The sequence below is a fragment of the Musa acuminata genome, chromosome BXJ3-4 (assembly GCF_036884655.1).
Source record: "Musa acuminata AAA Group cultivar baxijiao chromosome BXJ3-4, Cavendish_Baxijiao_AAA, whole genome shotgun sequence".
NCBI classification, from domain to species: domain Eukaryota; kingdom Viridiplantae; phylum Streptophyta; class Magnoliopsida; order Zingiberales; family Musaceae; genus Musa; species Musa acuminata.
The window spans coordinates 9766192-9774584 of record NC_088352.1 but is presented as its reverse complement, the minus strand read 5'-3'; the positions used below and the strand labels follow the sequence as shown (position 1 = coordinate 9774584).

At 36.1% G+C, this 8393-nt stretch overlaps 1 long non-coding RNA gene across 1 annotated transcript; it reads left to right on the top strand.

Annotated features, from left to right (window-relative positions):
* The first annotated feature begins 1056 nt into the window (after positions 1-1056).
* LOC135635426 (uncharacterized) lies at positions 1057-8393 on the top strand. Its single transcript, XR_010495624.1, has 4 exons — positions 1057-1195; positions 5225-5583; positions 6514-6593; positions 7852-8393. It is a non-coding gene; the product is annotated as an uncharacterized LOC135635426 (long non-coding RNA).

The following is an 8393-nucleotide window of genomic DNA, read 5'->3' as shown; positions in this document are numbered from 1 at the left end:
CGGACTGCAATGCTCTGCTGGGATGTGCAACCAACTCCCAGCATGGCTTCTTTGAGAGAGTCGATGCTTTTGCCGAGAGAGTAGAAGATTCGTCTCTATTTCTCTTCCGCCCAACGAAGCTGTCGCCGGTGACCGTGTCTGTCGCTGCCTCCGTTAAGGTGGTCTCAACCGTTTTGATGGTGGTGCCGCCGGAGTAGGCACAATGCGAGCTTCTCTTGACGTGACAGAGAACTCGTGTCTCGAAGCCGCCGGACGAACACATCTCGAACTCGTACATCGTCCACCCGGAGTTCTTCCGCCGGCCATCATTGAAAGAAAGGCAGCTCTTTCGCCCGAACACCATCTCGCGCCCGCCGACCATGGACGTAACGGTTTCTTGCTTTTTGTACAGAGTCCAAGAACCGCTGCCGGCCTTTCGATCGACGCGCGAGCCGCCGCTGTTCTTGGGCTTGCGCTCCGCAAAGAAATAGCCCTCCTGGCGATCGCTGCCTAGAAGATTCCACGGCTCGGTGCCGTAGACGTCCGCGAAGGCGACAGCGCGGCCAGGGAGGGGTGCGCCGGCGACCCAGTTGGCGAGGTAGTCAACCAAGAGTTCCTCCGCCGTGGGAAGGAACCTGTAGCCGCTCGGTACGAGGTCGATGGGCTCCATTGATGGACGACTAAAGACGGTTTCTTGACTGGGAGAGGAGAGGAAATCAACGAGGAGGAGAATGGAGCAGAGGAGAGGCGAGAGTCGCAGGGCGCGGGGAGAGAATTCAGAGTGAGGCGCGGAGAGAAGTCAGAGCGAGAGTGGGAGAGGAGAGAGAGAGATATATATATATATATAAATATATATATATATGTATATATATACATATATATTTATATATATACATATAATGGGCGCACGGATGGATTCTTGAATCGAATCCTATTGGTTAATGTAAGCTGTTTCTTATTGTGGATTCGGAAGCCCCCAAACAAATTAGACGACATCGTGATCGCCCGCTAGTCCCGATCATTGAATCGCGTCCGTTTATTTCGATCTGGAACGCATTGATCCATCGAAAATCCAAATGCATATTGTTTTGAATCCGAGGCCTATAATGACGTGCGCGTACATAATAATCTCTCCGTCCTTCGCGACCCGGCGACGCAACCGGGAATCCAAAGACGCGGAGGAGGAGGAGGAATAGAGAGCGCGATGGGTCTGCAGGTGATGAGAACAACATCGCTACGTGATTTCTGATCCTCTTTTCCTGTTGTTGTGTTCTATTTTGCTAATTTTACCCTTTTTTTTTGGGGATATGGTGACCTAATCTTAGAGCTCTGACTGTGCGTGTATGTTAGTCATAATGATCTTATTTTGCTTAGAACATCTGCAGTTCTGTGGTTGACATTCATGTAGTTTCATGGATCTGGAGAGCACGCATGCATGAGGCCCCTTTCTCAGTTAAGATCAGGGGCTTCCTTGATCATTTGGTGAAGGGTTGATTTAGTAGTTAGTGTCTGATCGATTTGTACAGTGATTAGCTTCTTGAGTCTAGAAAGAATCTTTATGTGTCACCCCCTTTATTTTCTTTGTCGATATTGTTGGTTGAGTCCTTTTGAACTCTTCCATGGCCTAAGCCTCATAATGAAGGCAAGAACATAGTGATGGAAGGATTCCATGGCCTAAGCCTCATAATGAAGGCAAGAACATAGTGATGGAAGGATAGGTAAGAAGCATGGATCATATTACATGATGCAGAACTGCATCAGAAATGATCTGCTTGACTTTTGATGGGCCAAGAGACGTCTGATATTGAGTATTTTGTTGACCATAACTATAGATCTCACTCTTAATTCTATCACAATTTAGAATGTGTAGCTAAAATTTTAGCTATGTGAAATTCGAAGCATCAGGGACTTTTGTTTTTAATTTTGGGTGATTAGTAGTCTTTGATTTGTATTTGTGAATGGAAATGATTTGTATTTTATAATTAGATCGGGGTTGCTTTGACAATTTCTTATAAGTAGAGTTGATCTTTTTAGATGGTAAATTATATATCTGTCCTTGCAAAAGCTTGAAGAAGCCATATCGTGAAGGATGGAGTTTTAGTGTTCAGTCTGGTGAACGAGATTGATTTCACAATGACCAGAGGAAGCATGCGTCTTTTTAAAATTGTGCAATACACTAGAGATGCATGTTTTGAAAATCTATACATATGATGGATCAAAGACATGGTTAAAAATCTAGTGAGCTTCAGAGACAATCTTCCAACACTCTAGATGCTTGGAAAACAAACTTGTATGGATCTGTATAACTCTTTGCCTCACCCTCAAAGATATACATTCATTACCTTTAACATGGAGAGCTTATTTTGAAGCTGCTTCAAAAATCCATCTGATAATGTTTCAATGTCTATTATCAGTTCTTCTACTTTTGTACCTATTGGTAGATCTCATGCGCTCCTAATCTAGTTTTGGTTCTTGTAAGTAATACAATTTCTGATGTACTCTACAAGAACTCTAATAACATTTATTGGTCCGATTCGAAGTTGCATATCTGTATGCATAAGAGAAACTCGAATTTTGATTCTTTTCATCAATTTATATTTCATTGGGATCATAATTATAGTTGGAGCATCTCTGCAAGAGCATCCATCATCATTCAATTTTAAACTTTGGTATCCAATGAAAAATAGAGACATAATTTCATTTTTGTTATATTTATTGGTATCTTAATTTTATCAGATACAGCGAGGCTTAAACTCTTCACATGTTTGTGAATAATTGCTACGATGAGGAAGAAAAACTATAACGCCTGAAATTAGTGGCCCTAAAGTAATAAATATAATTGATAGAATCTGCTATCAATTTCCCTCGGTTGATGTTCATGTTATGTGTGCATGCATGCACACATGAGAAGAAACAACTTTTCCTAAATGATACTCTTGCACACATATGTTAGGATGGGAAAGAAAACACATGTCTCAGAAGAGGAAAAGAAAAAACATAAAAGAAGTCTTGGTCTTCTGCTCCCCATTTCTTCCAAATAGTTGAATTGAAAAGATGGGCTTATTTTTTATGTTTTGTTATTAATTATCGTTACTTCTTATTTATATCATTGAAACTGTTCCATCAATCATTTTTTTCAGTTTTACTCAGCATATGGCCTTTGTTATAAGTAGTCTATAAGTATTAAGATTGTATCTTTATCTACTTCCTAGTTTTTTATTTATGTTTATAAGTGTTTGCTTCTAAGAATCTGTCTTGATGGTATTGGTTATTGTGCCTCATAGTACATTCCGAGTCAATATATTTATTTGCTTGTGGTCTCTTAGAAATCTGTGTCAAGCATAGTATTGGTTTTGATCACGTTGGCCTCAGAACTTTGATAGTTTTCTCTAATAGACTCGATTGATCCAAAGGAACTTTTATTTATGGAGTTAATTAGGCAAGACATTCTTTTTTAGAAGAAGAAAATGATCATTCTGATTCCAACAAACAAGATTTTCTTTTTTCCTTTTTCCATTAGATTCTCGTTTGCTACCTCCAAATAATGTAGCTTACAATTCTGTTTTCCTATTTGCAACTCAAGTCTTTTGCCTTCCTTTTCTTCCATATCAACTACAGGAACGTAATGAATTTTGGGTTCTCAAATTTGTAATTTCATCAACTCTCTATTGAACTCAAGTTTGAATTTGTGGCATACTCTCTGAATGAGTTGGATTATTGTGTGTGTAACATGCATAGAGATTCCAGTAAATGCTAGTTCTTAGATCATGGCATGATTTCTGTTCAACTCAAGCTTGTAATGACATGCATAACTGATCTGGGAAGAACAGCAAACAAAGATAATTTCTGATGGTAACTGGGATAAGTTGTAGATAGTAGAAAATTTTGCAATGAAAATATTCTGATGACTGCAGCAAAATGATTGTTACGGCCAAAGATTTGATGAGGTCATAAGTCATTTGAATTGGATTCTTGGTTTTGTCTTCATTTATATCCTCTGCCTATGCCTCTCTATTTTTGCTGCAACTTCAAGTATTTTGGTTTTGTGGCTGCTGCATGGCTGACTGCAGTAGGAATTTGTCTCATACACTTGTTTAAATCATCAAGAACAATTTTAGTCAAACTGTGTTCTTACCTTCTTTTTGTTTGAATCCAAACTCTTTTTTTAAGTTTCTTGGTTTCTTTATCACTCCTCTGGATGCCGATTAACTTAAACTCTGCAATAAAAATAATTTGGCTTGGCTAAGTTCAAATGCTTGAGGAGAGGGAAAAACTCAAAAAATCTTTCCATTTTGTCTATTTTGCTTTATTTCTGCATCTCTAGTATCACGTGACGAAGGAGATGACTCTTTGTTCTTCCTATTTGATACTTCTGTCTCTGAATTCTTTGAAGACAGAGAAGAGGAGATTGTTGATTAACGTGTTTTTCTACACAAATGTGAATCGAAGTTGATTTAATTATTAATTATCATGGATTTAGTTGGTTTTATTTATGTCGGATTAAATTTTGGATAAATTTTTATCATGATATTGAATGAAATTATTAAGGGCTTATATATATTATTAAAAAAATGAGAAAAAAATAATTTTTAAAGGTTAAAATCAAATGCCTTATCAGATTCAAATATTTTTTTTAGTTTTAAAAAAATATTTTTTACGAAGTTAAATTAATAAGATTTGTGAGCCCCTTTTTCTCTAAAGATGTTTATTTTATTGTAAGATTTCCCTAGAATAATCCTCATTGTTATATATTTTTGCATTGAGCATCTCAAATGTTTTTTTTTTTGCTGTTCAGTTTATTTTTCATAAATGATAAAACTATCATTAAATGATTAATTGATGGAAATTGAATTCTTTTTTATTTGGTTTTTATTTAGTGGAAACCCTTAAATTGTTCATTATTTTAATTTTATACATTACAAAAAGATTAGCATTATTAATATATAATTAAAATTATACATTTTCAAAATAACTAGTTAAAAATTGATTTAAACATTATAAAATAATAAACTAAGATCCATTTATATGATAATATTTTTATTTTTAAATAATATCTTTTATTTAATATGTCAAAGTTTGATGTGTCTTTTTTTAATGTCGTCATCCGATGCTCGACCATTGAGATGGCAATCGAAGCGATCTCCAATCTTCACTCACACAAAGTTTCACGAACCCTAACGTTAAGTATCTCCCTAGATTGTTTCTTATTGTAACACTTTGTGGATTTTATTTTCCTATGTTCTAGTTTGTTGGCGATGGTGTGTTCTTTGCGGAGCTTAGTGACGTCCTCACAAGAACCACTGAGCTGTGGACGGGTACTCCAGAGTTGAGGTCAGCATCGGTGATCATTATTAGAGCCGCCAGGACCCTGAACGTACTTGATACCGATCTCCAATCTATGTTAAGCCTTGGTGGTACACCCGATTTGGACTTCGTATCATAACTGTGTATGGTGAGAAGGGGAGAAGGATATTGGAGTTGACTTCTGTGGTCCATTAAAGATTCAACTTTTTGGAAAATGGTGTGGAGCTCTACACCGAAGGTCAACAACAGAGGGCTTTGTGCAATTGCTTGGGCTATCTTTCTGGTACAAGCTTCTCGGAGGTGAGCTCATCGTTAGACATTTTGTCTGTGGCAATTTAATTTAGATTTTGTCTATCTTGCTTGAAAAAATTAAGGTTTTTCATTGGAATTGTTTGTCTAAGATGCTTGAAAGAACTTACAAGTGAGTGTGCCACATTCATGCAGTTTTTCATTGGAATCCGTTTAACAATTATGAGGACATTCTGGTTCTTCCTTGCATGGCCTTTGTTTAAATATGGGTTTGAGACTAGATGATTTGTGTGCAATTGGTTTTAAAGTGATTCCTTGCATTAAGTAAGCTTTCCATTCTTATTATGCATTTGTTGGTTGTAATCTTTTGGCCTCTGCTGTTCTAATTTTGGGGTCTTTAGCAACAATACATAAAATGAAAACTATTCAGACGATGATAGTGGTCAGACAACCATGGATGGATCCACAAATGACTTGACTACAGTTTCAGTTTGTTCATTAATACCATCTCATATATAGTTGTACACCTTACAATGCTTTAATAGAACTTGGTTTTCTAGCATTGCTCGTATAACGACTTGTCTATTGATAACTTCAAACTAGAAATACTTGTCTTCTGTGTCTAAATGCTTCAAATTTTTACTACAGTAACATTGCTTGTGCTGAAATTTAGATGGATAAATTTATTTACTTCCTAAATAGCAATGAAAACATAGATATCCCTGGAGAAATATATATTCAAGTTCTTAATGATCCCATTTTAACTGACCTATTACTTTTAGAGATTTAAATTTTAGAGTGACGAGAAGAATTTGAATGCTATAACCTTTGTAAAAAAAAAAGAATTGAGATTACATTTCTTCTTGATAAGCCAAAGTTTTTCTAATTTATATGTTTCTACTCGTCGTAGATTGAAGATTGGGAGTCCAATCTTTCCAAAGTATTATTATTTGTTCCTTATCATTTGTTATTTGTTCTCAGGAGTGTCATTCCTTCTTAACATGGAGGAGAAGGGAGCATAGGAGAGGAGAGCAAAGTGAGAGTGAAGCGCTTATATGTAGGTAATGATAGATACGGCTGTTGGATCGTTTCTTGAACAGAATCCAAATCTAAATCCTGTGTTTCCTAAAGCCCCAAGATTAATTAATTAATTAATTAATTAATTAATTAATTAGGTTTATATGTTTAATTTGATATATATATTTATTTCGAAATCAAGTTTCCCTATTTCTCTCCTGTCTTATTTTTCTCTATCCTTCCATCCATAGTGTCTCCGAGATTCTCTATTCCTAACTCTCTATTGAACTCAAGTTTGAATTCGTGGCATACTCTCTGAATGAGGTGGATTATTTTGTGTGTAACATGCATAGAGACTCCAGTAAATGCCAGTTCTTAGATCATGGCATGATTCTGTTCAACTCAAGCTTGAAATGACATGCATAACTGATCTTGGAAGAACACCAAACAAAGATAATTTCTGATGGTAACTGGGATAAGTAGTTTATGGTAGAAAATTTTTCAATGAAACTATTCTGATGACGGCAGCAAAATGATTGTTACAGTCAAAATTTTGATGAAGTCATTAAGTCATTGCAATTGGATTCTTGGTTTTTTCTTCATTTATAACGGTTGCCAATGCCTGTGTGTTTTTGCTGCAACTTCAAGCATTATGATTTTGTTGCTGCTGCATGGTTGACTGCAGTAGGAATTTGTCTCATACACATGTTGAAAGCATCAAGAACAATTTTAGTCAAACTGTGTTCTTAACTTTTTTTATTGTTTGAATCCAAACTCTTCTTTTCAAGTATCTTGCCTTCTTGATCACCTCTCTGGATGCTGATGAGCTTAAACTCTGCAATAAGAATAATTTGGCTTGGCTGAGTTTAAATGCTTGAGGAGAGGGAAAAACTCAAAATATCTTTCATTTTCTTCTATTTTGCTTTATTTCTACATCTCTAGTGCCACATGATAAAGGAGATTGACTTTTTGTTCTTCCTATTTGATACTTTTGTCCTTAATTCTTTCTACATCTCTAGTGCGGCATGATTGCTTTAATAGATCTTGGTTTCCTTGTGATGCTCATATAGATATTTGCCTATTGACAACTTCAACTAGAAATGCTTGTCTGGTAGGCTGACCTAAATGCTTCGAATTTTTTATTGTACTAACCTTGTTTGTGCTGAAATTTAGATGGATGAATATATTGACTTTCTAAACAGTAATAAAAACACAGATATACCTGGAGAAATATATATAGATATATATATTCAAGTGCTTAATGATCCATTTTAACTGACCTTTTGCTTTTAAACATGTCAGGGTGTCCTCGATATCGAAGTAAAGATCATGCTGGACTAGGATCCTAAAAGAAAGCAGGGCACCATGACTCCTTTGCCAGATCATGTTACAATTCATGCCCCAAAGGAGGAAGAGGAGTTACACTCCAGAAGAATTTGAATGCTACAACCTTTGCAAAAGGAATTAGGATTACATTTCTTCTTCATAAGCTTTCGGCATGTAACAAGTCAAAGTTCTTCTGATTTATGCGCTTGAACTAGTTGTAGATTAACATGAAGGAAGATTGGGAGTCCTTAGGCCCATATCTTAGTTTGTTCCAATCTTCTCAGGAGTGTTATTTGTTCTTATCATTTGTTTTGAAAACCGACGCGGTTACTCCCATAAATTTTTACTGTTTTGTAGACTTGATATTAGTTATTTGAATTCGTATGTAACTTCCAAAGCTGGAATAGTAGACTCAGATTGGTTGTTCAAATTCATTCAAAATTCTGAATATGTAATTTAGATGTAATTTGACCATTTTTTCGAGTCAGTAAGATGAATGGTATGTTCTTCTATCTCAA